Source organism: Phoca vitulina, unplaced genomic scaffold, assembly GCF_004348235.1.
Source record: "Phoca vitulina isolate PV1807 unplaced genomic scaffold, GSC_HSeal_1.0 scaffold13, whole genome shotgun sequence".
In the NCBI taxonomy this organism is placed as follows: Eukaryota; Metazoa; Chordata; class Mammalia; order Carnivora; family Phocidae; genus Phoca; species Phoca vitulina.
Window position 1 is genome coordinate 39,416,800 of NW_022589716.1, and position 15,931 is coordinate 39,432,730.

Consider the following 15,931-nt stretch of genomic DNA (forward strand, 5'->3'; position numbering starts at 1 on the left):
AGGATACATTCTGCTCTGCTCTTTTGACCTTGCAGTAAGAGGAGCAGGGCTAGCTCTGCCCTGTCCCCCTATGGGGACACTTGGGGTGGCTACAACTAGCTGGGAGAGTCTAATTCAGGTATAGAGAGTTAACTCCCCTTTTTGGACATTCGCCTAAACCATGTCCTCCAATCTAGTTTTATCACAAATAAAGCTTACATTTTTGGTTTTTTGTTTTGTTTTGTTTTTAAAGATTTTATTTATTTATTTGACAGAGAGAGAGAGAGCACAAGCAGAGGGAGTGGCAGGCAGAGGGAGAGGGAGAAATAGGCTCCCAGCTGAGTGGAGAGCTCAATGAGGGGCTGGATCCCAGGACCCTGGGATCATGACCTGAGCCGAAGGCAGACGCCTAAAGGACTGAGCCACCCAGGCGCCCCTAAAGCTTAGGTTTTAAGAAGCAGAATAACAAGAAGTTTTTGGAGCTGGGTTGGAAGCCTGGCTTTGCCACCTACTACCTGTGTGACCTTGGGCAAGTTGCTGCCTGGCATCTGGTAAATACCTCATACGTGTTTGTTAAATAAATACAGAATCTACATCTGTCTTCTTTATCTACTTCTCAGTTGGTTCAAAACTTGAAAGGGGAAGAAAAGGGTATTATATGGGGTGCTTGGGTGGCTCAGCTGGTTTAGTGTCCATCTCTTGATTTTTGGTCAGGTCACGCTCTCAGTGTCAGGAGATCGAGCCCCGCATCAGGCTCAGCATTCAGTGCAGAGTCTGCTTGAGATTCTCTCTCTCCCTCCCCATCTGCCCTTCCCCCCGCTCTCTTTGTCTCGATAAATAAATAAATAAATATCTTTTTTAAAAAGGGGGTGTGTGATATATTGACCCCATGAAAGTCCAACACTAAAGAACTTGGACCTTTTTAAGTTTTTAAATTCTAAAGTATGAGGGTCAATCACAGCAATGCAGTTATGGGTGTTTTGTCAAGTAGCCAAGAGTGTTAGTCTCCTCAAGCTGCTATAACAAAATGCCACAGCCTGGGTGGCTTATGAACAACAAACATTTACTTCTCTCAGTTCTAGAGGCTGGAATTTAAAGATAAGGGTGCCAGTGTAGCTAGGTAAGGGTCTTCTGGGTCACAGACTTCTCATTGTATTCTTTTTTTTTTTTAATATTTTATTTACTTATTTGACAGAGAGAGACAAAGCGAGAGAGGGAACACAAGCAGGGGGAGTGGGAGAGGGAGAAGCAGGCTTCCGGCAGAGCAGGGAGCCCGATGCAGGGCTCAATCCCAGGACCCTGGGATCATGACCTGAGCCGAAGGCAGACGCTCAACGACTGAGCCACCCAGGTGCCCCTCATTGTATTCTCACAAGGCAGAAGAAACTAGGGAACTCCCTCAGGTCTCTCTCTCTCTCTTTTTAAGATTTATTTATTTTAGAGAAAGAGACAGATTGAGAGAGAGGGAGAGAGAGAGTGGGGGCAGGGGCAGAGGGAAAGAATCTTAAGCAGACTCCCTGCCAAGCAGGGAGCCTGGTGTGGGGCTCAATCTCATGACCCTGAGATCATAACCTGAGCCAAAATCAAGTTTCAGCCACTGAATGGACTGAGCCACCCAGGTGCCCCATCATGTCTCTTTTATAAGGGTACCAATTCCATTCATAAAGCCTCTACCCTCATGACCTAATCACCTCCTAAAGGCCCCACCTCCTAAGACCATCACATTGGGTGTTAGAATTCCAACATGTATATTTTGGGGGAACACAAACATTCAGACCACAGCACCAAGCTATAATGACTCAAGCCACATCTCAGAGACCAACAGATGCCTGCCCAGGTCACAAGTCCTCAAGATCAGAGAGAGGGCAAGGATGTGAAACAGGAGATCATGAAATAAGAGCATGGGGAAAAAGTTCCAGGATCAGGACAAATGACCAACTTGAGACTCTCAGAGTCTCAGCCTCCTCATCTCTGCAATGGGAGAATAATAAAACTTCTTAGGGTTCCCGGAAGCATTAAGTGAGATAATGAATGAGAAGGCTTATCATACGGCTTTGAGGAATTATCAAAGTGCCCACTGAGGCTGTGTATGCAGTTAATGAGTATGTCCTGACCACCTTAGATGCCCTCCATCAAGTACTGGGAGAAGAGATGATGTGACTTGATCAAGGTCTTATAGCTCATAACTTTTGGAGCTGGGCTCTAAACCTCAGTTGTCTGACTACTACATCATGCAGGCCATAGACTGCCAATAAATTCCTAAGAGATCTAGAGATCAGGGTAGGAAATGGAGAACATCAAATTCTTACCTTGTCTCAGTGTAGGGACTGAAGGTTGTGTCCCCCCTCCAAATTCCCATGTTGAAGTCCTAGGCCACAATGTGATGGTGTTTAAAGGTGGGGTCTTTGGGAGGTGATTAGGGTAAGATGAGGTCAGGAGAGTGAGGTCTCATGATGGGATTACTGCCTTACAAGAAGAGACACCAGACAGCTTGCACTTGCCCTCCCTCTACCTCTCTTTCTCTCTCTCCTTCCATCACTTCATCTGTTCCTCCTTCCCTCTGCCATGTGAGGATACAGTGAGAAGGGAGCCATCTGCAAGCCAGGAAGAGGGCTCTCACCAGAACCCAACCATGCGGATACCCTGATCTTGGGACTTCCAGCCTCCAAAAGTGTGAAAACATGTCTATTTTTAAAGCCACCCAGTTTGTTGTACTTGTTATGGCAGCCTAAGCTAAGATACTTAGGTTAGGAAGCCCAGAGAATGGTTAACTCAAAATAATAATAATAATGATGGGGAAAAGAGGGTATAGGGAAAGAAAGTAGCTACACCAAAGGATATGAAAGAAGATTTTTACTGCATTTACCTACTCATTCAATAAATACATCTTAAGCACTTCTCATGAGCTAAGCATTCAAAGAACTAGACACAATCATGAACCAGACAGACACAGTCCCAACTGTCATGGAGATCTCAGTTTAACAGAAGAGACAGGTAAACAAGCAATTATAATTCAATGTGATGGAGAAGTACAGGGTTCCATGGGACCTGATACTAAAGGCACTTGACCTGGGCTTAGAGAGCCAAGAGACAGATTCTCGGAGGCAGAAATTTCTAAGCTGGGCCTAGAAAGACAGAGAGCTGGAGATAGTAAGTCCAAGACAGGAAGGAAAAGTGCCCTGGGCAGGGGGAGCAGCATGAGCTGAGGGGCGATAATCAGTGTAGCTGGAGCCTGAGCTGAAGGTGGAGCATGAGGGAGATGATGCTGGAGAGAGATGTGGGCCAGAGTGTGAAGAGCCTCCTAAGCAACGGTAACAAGTTTGGAGTTTGGTTGGGATTCAATCAGGAACCCCTGAAGGGGACTGACCTCATCAGATTTGTAATTTCAGAAAAGGTGACTCCGGTGGCAGTGTGGAAACCAGTCTAGAAGAAGCAAGACAAAGGACTAGAGGGCCAGAGGAGAGGCTGTTACCATCTTTTAGGAGAGACACAAAGGTGAGCCAGACAAGGTAACACCATGTGCTGCTGTCCTGGGAGGATGGGGTACTTTACAAACCTTGCCTCATTGCGTCCTTGTATCAGTGACAGCACACACTGGGTACTATTACTGTCCCCATATTTTCAGATAAGAGATTGTCTCCCACAGAGCTACCCCTCTGGGATTAGCTGCTGCCCTTTTGTCCCTGATACCAAGGGCCCAGCTTCTCTTACTTACAGCTTTAATAGCCTCCTCCCTGGCCCTCTGCCTCCATTCTTGCCTCCTGACAGTCCATGATCAATGTAGGAGCCAGAACAAGCTTTTAACATGTAAATCAGATCATGACAGCTTGCTGGTAAAAATCCTGCAGTGGCTTCCTACCACTTAGAATTAAATGCATACTCTTCCCCATGATCCCATGTGATTGGGCCTCTACTTGCTCCTGGCCCCATTTCATACTGCTCTCTCTCTCTGGTTCCCTACTCCAAGCCACAGTGGCTTTCTTATACTTCTGGAATGCTGTTCACTCAGCTCCTTCCAGGGCCGTGGCCATGTGTCACCTTCTCAGAGAAGCCCACCCAGACCTATTAAAGGGCAACTCTAGCCCATCTCTCTGTTTCATTTTCTTCATAGTACCACCACATCTGAAATTATCTTATTTATGTATATGTTTGTTCACTGAATGACAGTCTCCAGACCCTTCCCACCCTACCCACATTAGACTAGTGTGTCTGATAGAACTTTCTGCAATGGTAGAAACGTTCCGTATCTGTAACGTCCAATACAAGAGCATACTAGCCTATGGAGCACTTGAAATGTGGCTGCAGAATTAAAGTTTTAATTTGAGTTCATTTTAATGAGTTCAAATTTAAATTTAATGGCTATTGTATTGGACTGAGCACCTCTACAGTGTAAACTCTAAGAAGGCAGGGACCACGTCTGTCACTACGTTCCTATGCCTTCAACAGTACCTGACATTTAGTAGGTGCTCAATAAATAATTCTTGAGTGAATGAACAAAGATATGAAAAGATAAACAACAAAATCCCTTTTGACCTGCTCTTGGCTCTGCTCTCCACCTCACACGAGAGGCCCTGAAGCCTCCCTCCACCGGGTGGAGTGGGGTTTGTTTGCTGCAGTGACCTCAGGCATTTGGCAGCAACACCAGGTGCCAGGGCAGCAGAATCAATTACTCCCTCCACTGCACTCCATTTGGAGCCAAACACCCCCTGTGAGGAGGTGGGATGGTAATGAGGCCTTACCAGTCCCCAGTAAATACTGCAGCTGTTTCCTATACAGTCATTGGGGCTTTATGGAATGTGGAAGTGACTCGGCCCATAAAGCCATGTGAATCGCTTTACTTGTCTATTTCTCCTCCTCCTCCTCCCTTGTCTAATGTTGGAAGGCACTAGGAGGGAGAACCAAGTCAGTATCAGGTCAAGAGGCTGAATTCAATTAAAGTCGTATTTGGACCCAATCTCTTTTAGGAAATGAAATCAGCATTGGGCTGAATAATATATTTTTTGCAAGTTAGGGTCCCTCCTGGGCTCCATTTAGGCAGAAAGATAATTCAGAACAGACATTCAGTCTGGTCTTATTTCTACACAGTGAGGATTAGGACATCTACATTATCCTGTGGCAATAAGACAAAGTTACACTTCCCCCTGTAATCACCCCAAATGATGACTGAGAAAGATATGGCTGCCAAGGCCTCTGGAAAGCATGTTTCACCTTGTGAATTGTGCCCAGGATTAGATGGGAAAGAAGCAGACGCAGATGCTATGACAGAGAACAGACACTGGGTTATGAGACAGGACAAACTACACTTTGCCAAGGTGGCTCAAGTTGAACTTCCCTGAGAATCCATGTCATGCAAGGCCAGAGGATGCTCTAAGGGGTCTGATTTCCAGGAGCATGAAAGGAAACTCTTAGGCCTGCCCTAAGAGGCTCATACAGAGGGAAAACAGAAAGTATGACTACTGTATACTCCATAATGCATGTCTTAGAACTTCCAGGCATGTGGTCTGAGATGCTTCAGGAAAAGAGATGTATTTTCTCTGCAGTTTAGAAATTGTCCTTTCCCTGGAGAAGCCTCTGTGTTATAGCAGAGAACAAGCAGCATAGACCCATATGCTGTCCGGACAACAGCCAGACTCCAGAGCATGGGATGCTCTGAAAATTATAATAATAATGATAGTTACCACTCAGGAAGCCCCAACAATGCCAGCCTCTGTGCAAAGCCATTTTCCACATTACCTCAATGAATCCCACAACAACTCTAGGACAGCTATAACTATCCCAATTTTACAGGGTATAAAGGGGGAGAATTCAGAGAAGTTAAGTCATCTGCCTTGTTGGAGAGGCCCAAGTGGAAGGAACTGAGGGTGACCTCTGACCAACAGACAACAAGGAACTAAGGCCCTCAGTCCAACAACCTGTGAGGAACTGAATCTTGCCAACAACCACATGAGTCAGCCTGGAAGCAGATCCACTGTGGACTGAATTGTGCTCCCCCAAAATTTGTATGTTGAAGCCCTACCCACCAAAGTGCTAGTATTTGGAGACGAGGCCTTTGGGAGGTAATTAGGTTTACATGAGCTCATGAGGGTGGGGCCTTATAAGAGACTAGAAAGCTTGTTCTCTTTCTCTTTCTCTTTCCATCATGTGAGGACAAAACAAGAAGGTGGCTGTCTGCAAGCCAGGGAGAGAGACCTCACCAGACCCCGCCATACTGATCTTGGACTTCTAGCCTCCAGAACTAGGAAGACATAAATGTCAGTTGTTTAAGCCACCCAGTCTGTGGTACTTTGTCATGGCAGCCCAAGCTGACTAATACAAGACCTTCCCCAGTTGAGTCTTCATATGAGACCTCAGGACCAGCTGACACCTCAACTGCAGCTTTGTGAGTCTCGATTGCAGCCTGAAGCAGAGGACCCTGAGATTCCAAGCCTGAATTCTTTTTTCTTAAGATTTTATTTCTTTATTTGACAGAGAGAGAGAGCATAAGCAGGGGGAGTGGCAGGCAGAGGGAGAGGGAGAAGCAGGCTTCCAGCTGAGCAGGGAGCCCAACGTGGGGCTCGATCCCAGAACCCTGGGATCATGACCTGAGCCAAAGGCAGATGCTTCACCAACGGAGCCACCCCAGCCTGAATTCTTGTTACACAGAAACTGTAGGATAATAAATGTGTGTGTCCTTATGACACATTTGGGGGGATAAGTGTTACTTAGCAATACATAACTGATATAGTCACACAAACCACAAGTGCCTGTGCTCTGATTCTAAATCAAGTCAACCTGATCTCAGAACCCACTGATTTTTGTATTCCATTGCACCGCTTTTTATGTTTTTTTCCTCACCTTTTCCCAGGAGTGCCGATATAGGTGCTATTGCTCGGAAACTATCTGACACTGCCCCTGTGCAAGTGACTGCAAGTCACTTCCCCAGTCTGAGTCCTCACAGGCCATCTCCTGAAAGGTTCTTTCCTTCTTTCTTTTCTTTTCTTTCTTTCTTTTTCTTTCTTTCTCTTTTTTTTTTTTAAGTTATTTCTTATAAGAGGATTAGAAAGCTTTTATGTAGAGGTCTATATTCTGGGGACAATTTTGAATAAGGTCCCTTGCCTTCCTTTTTCACCTAACAAATATCATCTCATGACAATAAGAGTCAATAAGCATTTTCCAAGGCACACCAAAGTCAGGCCTTCCAGTCTGGAGTCTTCAACAGAAGCAGTGCACCTTAGTAGTGCTGTGTCATGAAGTAAGGGGGAGGGTTATTGTTCAATCAGAATCAAGAACCCAGTGTTTCCCAGGGATGCCTGGGTGGCTCGGTTGGTTGGGTGTCTGCCTTCAGCTTAGGTCATGATTCCAGGGTCCTAGGATCGAGTCCCACATCGGGCTCCTTGCTCGGCAGGGAGCCTGCTTCTCCCTCTGCCTGCTGCTCCCCCTGCTTCTGCTCTCGTGCTCTCTCTCTCTGACAAATAAATAAAATCTTTAGAAAAAAAAAAAAGAACCCAGCTATGTAGTTACCTTTCTTTCAAGATGTTTCCCCTGCCATTGGCATGTCTGTGTTTGCCCCACTAGATTTCCTAAGACTGGTTCTTTTTTGGGAACCACAAGTATCAGCCCTCTGTGTCAATTGCCCCGATAAAACTGTTACTCACCAGTCCTGCATGAGATAAGGTCTGTTTGTAAATCTTCCCACATACAACTGGAGTCAATCCATTCAAACACATTTCTACCAGCATCATCACACTATATGATGGTGAGAGCAAGGAAAGGAAGCCATCCACAAATGTAGTCTTGTTGGGAAATAGTTACCCCAAGAGAAGGCAAGAGCAAAAACAAGCTATATTTAGCCTCATTACAGACCACACCAATTTTAATTAATCTGGATAAGTTAACTCCTTATCCATCATGACATGATAATGCTCCTAATAAATTGTTACACAAAAAGGTAGAATTTAAAAATGTGAGTAAAGTATAATCTCACCTACGAAAGGAAGAGAAAAGGAAAGAAAGAGAAAAGGAAAGAAAAAAAGAAAAAAAAGCACTCTAAGGAAATGGTTCTCAAATATGCACGTATCAGAGACACCCTAGAAAACTTCTTTAAACACACTGGTGGCCCTACCCCCACAGTTTCTGATTTAGTAGGTCTGGGATGAGACTGGAAATTTTGCATTTCTTTTTTTTTTTTTTTAAGATTTTTAAAATTTATTTATTTTAGAGAGGGAGAGAAGGAGTGGGGGGAGGGGGAGAGGAAGAGGAAAGAGAGAATCCCAAGCAGACTCTGCACTGAGCATGGAGCCCAACACAGGGCTCAATCTCACAACCCTGAGATCATGACCTGAGCTGAAATCAAGAGTTGGACACAACCATCTGAGCCACCCAGGCACCACAAAATTCTGCATTTCTAACAAGTTCTCTGATGTTGTTAGTCTAGAGATCAGACTTTTTGAGAACCACTGCTGTAAAAAATATGTCAAGATTCAATGGTTATCTATAGGAAGTGGATCTAGGGACAATTATTTTTAATGCTGCATAATATTATTCCATATTCTTGAATATTGATAATAAAAGGATGTATTGTTTATAATCAGAAAACTACAGGGGTGCCTGGGTGGCTCAGTCAGTTAGGCATCTGCCTTCAGCTCAGGTCATGATCCCACGATCCTGGGATCGAGCCCTGTGTTGGGCTCCCTCCTCAGTGGGAATCTGCTTCTCCCTCCCCCTGCTCTTGTGCTCTTGCTCTCTCTCTCCCTCTCAAATAAATAAATAAAATCTTTAAAAAAAAAGAAAAATACGTAAGTAGTATAAAATAAAGGGGAAAAGTTGCTCTTTTAAATGTATGTGTATCATCATATTAACAAAATGAAGGATAAAAATCATGATCATCTCAATAGATGCAGAAAAAGCATTTGACAAAGTACAACATCGATTCATGATTAAAACTCTCAACAAAGTGGGTTTAGAGGGCAGGCGCTTAACTGACTGAGCCACCCAGGCGCCTCAACATAATAAAGGCCATATATAAAAAAACCACACCTAACATTCTATTCAATGGGGAAAAAACTGAGAGCTTTTCTTCTAAGATCAGGAAGAAAACAAAGATGTCTATGCTTACCACTTTTATTCAACATTGTACTGGAAATCCTAGCCACAGCAATTAGACAAGAAAAAGAAATAAAAGGCATCCGTATTGGTAAGGAAGAAGTTAAACTGTCGTTATTTGCAAAAGACATAATACTATACATATAAAGCTCTAAAGACTCCATCGAAAAACTATTAGAAGTAATAAATGAATCCAGTAATGTTGCAGGATACAAAATTATACACAGAAATCAGTTGCATTTCATGTCCGCAATAGCCAAACTGTGGAAAGAGCCGAGATGCCCTTCAACAGATGAATGGATAAAGAAGATGTGGTCCTGGGTGCCTGGGTGGCTCAGTTGGTTAAGCGACTGCCTTCGGCTCAGGTCATGATCCTGGAGTCCCTGGATCGAGTCCCGCATCGGGCTCCCTGCTCAACAGGGAGCCTGCTTCTCCCTCTGACCCTCCCCCCTCTCATGTGCTCTCTCTCTCTCATTCTGTCTTAAATAAATAAATAAAATCTTTAAAAAAAATAATAAAATAAAATAAAATAAAATAAAAAAGATGTGGTCCATATATACAATGGAATATTACTCAGCCATCAGAAAGGATGAATACCCAACTTTTACATCACATGGATGGGACTGGAGGAGATTATGCTAAGTGAAATAAGTCAAGCAGAGAAAGTCAATTATCATATGGTTTCACTTATTTGTGGAACATAAGGAATAGCATGGAGGACACTAGGAGAAGGAAGGGAAAAATGGGGGGGGGAATTGGAGGGAGAGATGAACCATGAGAGACTATGGACTCTGAGAAACAAACAGGGTTTTAGAGGGGAGGGGAGAGGGGGGATTGGTTAGCCCGGTGATGGGTATTAAGGAGGGCACGTACTGCATGGAGCACTGGGTGTTATACGAAAACAATGGATCGTGGATCACCACATCAAAAACTAATGATGTATTGTATGGTGACTAACATAACATAATAAAATTAAAAAAAAAAAAAAGAAATCAGTTGCATTTCTATACACTAACAATGAAGTAGGAGAAAGTAAAATTAAGAAAACAATTCCATTTACAATTATACCAAAAAGAAAAATACCTAGGAATAAACTTAACTAAGGAGGTATGTACTCCGAAAACTGTAGAACAATGTACTCTGAAAATAAAGCTTGTTCTCTTGGGGTCCCTTGGTGGCTCAGTCAGTTAAGCGTCTGCTTTCGGCTCGGGTCGTGATGCCAGGGTCCTGCAATTGAGCCCCATATCAGGCTCCCTGCTCAGCAGGAGCCTGCTTCTCCCTCTCCTCCCTGCTTGTGATCTCTCTCGCTATCTCTGTCATTATATCTCTCAAATAAATAAAATAAATAAATAAAATCTTAAAAAAAAAAAAAGCTTGCTCTCCTTCTCTCTCCATCATGTGAAGACAAAACAAGAAGGTAGCTGTCTGCAAGCCAGGGTACTCTGGCTTATGTACTTTATGTACTCTAAAAACGATAAAACAATGATGAAAGAAATTGAAGACAACACAAACAAATGGAAAGACAGTCCGTCCTCATGGATTAGAAGAATTAGTATTTTAAAATGTCCATACTACCCAAAGCAATCTACAGATTCGACACTGTCCCTATCAAAATGCCAACAAAATTTTTCACATAACCAGAACAGATAATACTAAATTTTGTATGAAACCACAAAAGATTCTGAAAAGCCAAAGCAATCTTGAGAAAGAAGAACAAAGCTGCCAGTATCACAATTCCAGATTTCAAGATATACTACAAAGCTGTAGTAATCAAAACAGAATGGTACTGGTACAAAAACAGACATATAGATAAATGAAGCATAACAGAGAGCCTAGAAATAAATCCATGATTACATGGTCAATTACTCTATGACAAAGGAGGCAAGAATACACAATAAGGAAAAGACAGTCTCCTCAATAAACAGTGCTGGGAAAACTGGACGGCTACATGCAAAAGAATGAAACAGGACCACTTTCTAACACCATACACAAAAATGGATTAAAGACCTAAATGTGAGACCTGAAATCACAGAACTCATAGAAGAGAACATAGGCATCAGCCTATGCAACATTTTTCAAGATATGTCTCCTAAGGCAAGAGAAATAAAAGCAAAAATAAACAATTAGGACTACACCAAAATAAGAAACTTTTGCACAGTGAAGGAAACCAAAATGAAAAGGCAACCTACTGAGTGAGAGAAGATATTTGGAAATGATGTATCTGATAAGGGGTTAATATCCAAAATATATAAGGAACTTCTACAACTCAACATTAAAAAAAACTCAAATAATCCAATTAAAATTTTTGGCAGAGGAACTTAATAGATTTTTTTTTCAAAGAAGACATACAGATGGCCAACAGATGCACAAAAAGATGCTCAACATCACTAATCATCAGAGAAATACAAATCAGAACCAAATGAGATATCACCTTACACCTGTTAGAATGGCTAAAATCAAAAAGACAAGAAATAAAGAAGTAAGTGTTGTAGAGGACATGGAGAAAAAGGAACGTGCTGTTGGTGGGAATGTAAATTGGTGCAATCACTGTGGAAAACACTATTGAGGTTCCTCCAAAAATTAATAATAGAAATACTAGGAGTGCCTGAGTGGCTCAATCAGTTAAGCATCCAACTCTTGATTTTAGCTCAGGTCATGATCTCAGGGTCCTGGGATCAAGCCCTGAGTTGGGCTCCCCACTCAGCAGGGAGTCTGCTTATCTTGCTCTCCCTCTGCCCCTCCCCCTGCTCTCTCTCTCTCCCTCTAAAATAAATAAATAAATCTTTTTTAAAAATAGAAATACTGGGGCGCCTGGGTGGCTCAGTCATTAAGCGTCTGCCTTCGGCTCAGGTCATGGTCCCAGGGTCCTGGGATTGAGCTCCGCATCGGGCTCCCTGCTCCACAGGGAAGGCTGCTTCTCCCTCCCCCACTCCCCCTGCTTGTGTTCCCTCTCTCACTGTGTCTCTCTCTGTCAAATAAATAAAATCTTTAAAAAAAAAATAGAAATACTATATGATTGAGTAATTCCATTACTGAGTATTTACCCAAAAAAAATGAAGACACTAACTTGAAAAGACATATGCACCCCTATGTTTATTGCAGCATTATTTACAATAGCCAAGATACAGGAGCAACACAAGTGTCCACCCATAAATGAATAGATAAAGAATATGTGGCATATATATACAATAGAATATTACTCAGCCATAAAAAAGAATGAGATTTTGCCATCTGCGACAACATGGATGGACCTAGAGGGTATCATGCTAAGTGAAATAAGTCAGAGAAAGACAAATATCCTTGTGATTTAACTTATATGTGGAATCTAAAAACAAAACAAAACAAATGAATGAACAAACAAAAAGCAGAAACAAACCCATAAATACAGAGAACAAACTGAGGGCTGCCAGAGGGGAGGTAAGTGAGGGGAAGGGTTAAAGGGGTGAAGAGGAGTAGGAGGTACAGGCTTCTAGTTATGGAATGAGTAAGTCATGGAAATAAAAAGTACAGCATAGAGAATATAGTCAATGGTACTGTAATAGTGTTCTGTGGTAACAGATGGTAACTATACTTGTAGTGGGCATAGAATAATGTATAAACTTGTTGAATCACTAGTTGTGCACCTCATACTAACGTAACATGGTGTGTCAACTATACTTCAACAAAAAAAATGAGTATAAAAAAATAAAATAATAAATAAATATATACGGGTCAGAAGAGTTCATCTTTTATGCTTCCTTCCAGGTAAAATTCAAAAACAGACAAAACTAATCCATGGTGACAGAAATCAGAGTCTTGGCAATAATTTTTTGGATATGATACCTAAAGCACAAGCAACTAAATAAAAAATAAACACGTGGGACTATATCAAACTAAAAAGCTTCTGCACAGCAAAGCAAACCATCAACAAAATGAGAGGCAACCTATGGAATGCAAAAAAATTTGCAAATCACACAATGACGAGGGGCTAATATCCAAAATATATAAAGAACTCATACAACTCAATAGCAAAAAATAATAATAATCCAATTAAAAATGGACAAAGGACATGAAGAGTCATTTTTGCTGAAGAGACAAATGGCCAACAGGAATATGAAAAGGTGCTCAACATCACTAACCATCAGGGAAGTGCAAATCAAAACCATAATGAGACATCACTTCATGCCTATTAGAATGGCTATCAACAGGGGCGCCTGGGTGGCTCAGTTAGTTAAGCGACTGCCTTCAGCTCAGGTCATGATCCCAGGCTCCTGGGATCAAGCCCTGCTCAGCAGGAAGCCTGCTTCTCCCTCTCCCACTCCCCCTGCTTGTGTTCCCTCTCTCACTGTCTCTCTCTCTCTCTCTGTCAATTAAATAAATAAATAAAATCTTTAAAAAAAAAAAAAGAATGGCTATCAACAAAAAGACAAGAGATAACAAATGTTGGCCAGGATATAGAGAAAAGGGAACCTCCGTGTACTTTTGATGGGAATATAAATTGGTGCAGCCACTGTGGAAAAGAGTGGGGAAGTTCCTCAAAAAATTAAAAATAGAACTACCATATGATCCAACAATCCCACTTCTGGGAATATATCCAAAGGAAAAAAAACACTATGTTGAAGAGATATCTGCCCCCCCACACACACTATGTTCATTGCAGCATTATCTACAATATCCAAGATATGGAAACAACCCAAGTGTCCATCAAAAGATGAATGGATTAAAAAGTTGTGGTATTTATATACAATAGAATACTATTCAGCCATAAAAAAGAAGGAAACCCTATCTGTGATGACATGGATGGCCCTGAGGGCATTATGCCAAGTGAGATAAGTCTGACAGAAAGACAAATACCATATGTTCTCACTTCTATGTGGAATTCTAAAACAGCAACAAACTCACAGAAAAAGAGATCAGATTTATGGTTACCAGAGATAGGGGATGGGGGAGCATGGGGGGGGGGGGGGGGGAAAAGATGAAGGTCGCCAAAAGGTACAAACATCCAGCTAAAGATAAACAAGTACTGGGGTGTAATGCACAACATCATGGCCGTTGCTAACACTGCTATATGGTATATTTGAAAGTTGTTAAGAGAGTAAATCATGACACATTGCAAGGAAAAAATTTTTCTTTTTTTCCTTTCTGTGTCTATATGACATGATGAATGCTAACTAAATGTATTATGGTAATCATTTCACAATATATATAAATAATGATGCTGTATACCTTAAACTTATACAGTACTGTGTGGCAATTATATCTCAATAAAACTGGAACAAAGAAAAAAGAGAAAAAAAAGAAATCAGAACAGGAGTTGCCTATGGGGATGAAGTTTGACTGGGAGGGATCACTGGGGAACTTTTTAGAATGATGAAAATGTTTACCTTGACTGGGATGGTAGTTACCCAGATGTATACATTTACCAAAACTAATCTAATTGCATATTTAAGATCTTTACATTTCTCTGTATGAAATTTAACTCATTAAAAAATAACCACTGCAATCAGGAAAAATTGTATTTACATACATATAATACAAATACTATAAATACACACACACATATAATGCTTATAATCATAACTATATAAAATTGGTATGTGTATAAGAATATTGACCAGATAACAGCACAGCAAGTAAAAACAAGCAATTCAGAAGGAAGGTGCAAGTCTAATAAAATTTTATTTCCATTTTTGGTGTTATAATTTTGTTTGAGCAAGAGATTTTTTTTTTAATGAACAAAAATTCAATCCTGTTTTGTTCATGATGCTAGTATTTTGTGCTACCTTTCCAGGAAATGGCCAACTTCTTGTACCAATAATTCCTGAGGACAAAAGCAAGGGATTGGTGCAGTGTCGATGAGTGTGCTGTACCACCAAGATTCCCAGCTTTCCTGCAGGATTGAAGTACTCAATCCACCTGCCCAGGAGTGTTGGCTGTTGAAGACTCCCAGCTCCAACTCCCCGAGGGCCTTGACCACAGCCAAAGAGAGCTACTCATCCCTTCCCCAGGAACCTGCACCAACTGTGAGGTAGGTGGCCCCACCTCCTTGCCTCACTCAATCCTGAAGGATGCTCCTGGCTTCAGAGCTTCCCATGGGAACAGTCCTGCTGCCTTCACTCCCCCATAGGTGTTGTTGCTGACAGCAGTCCCATAAACCTGCACATAATCTCTGAAAAACTTAGAGGACAGTTGGTTTCCTCATTGGTACCATTTTGTAGGGTTGGATTTGCACTACATCAGCCTTGATAACAAGGCAAAATGAACCATACAGCCAAAGCATCACAACTTAAAGAGAAAGCACAGAATGGCAGAGGATGGAGAGAAGAAATAGGACTTACTCACTCCTCTGTCCTGTCTCCTGGAACATATGACATCCATAGGAATGCCTCAAAAATGAGTGAACAAGGGGCGTCTGGGTGGCTCAGTCATTAAGCGTCTGCCTTCGGCTCAGGTCATGATCCCAGGGTCCTGGGATCGAGCCCCACATCAGGCTCCCTGCTCCGCGGGAAGCCTGCTTCTCCCTCTCCCACTCCCCCTGCTTGTGTTCCCTCTCTCGCTTTGTCTCTCTCTGTCAAATAAATAAATAAAATCTTAAAAAAAAAAAAAAAAAGAACCAGTGAACAAATAGGTACTCTACATCTGTATCTTTTTTGACATTTCTCAAACTGTTCTCACAACAGAAAATCATTTACATGAAAGGTCTGAGAACTGCTCCATTCTGAAATTACAATAGTTCTGGAGTTTGAATATCTTCATGCCAAAATTTGTTGATCACTGTCAAACTAAAGTCATTGCTACCTGCCAAAACAGATAAATGTCTGAAAACTGTCACCATTTCTGTTGCCATGAGTCCATTGCAATATCATGGCCACTGTCTGCCAGAATCCACCTT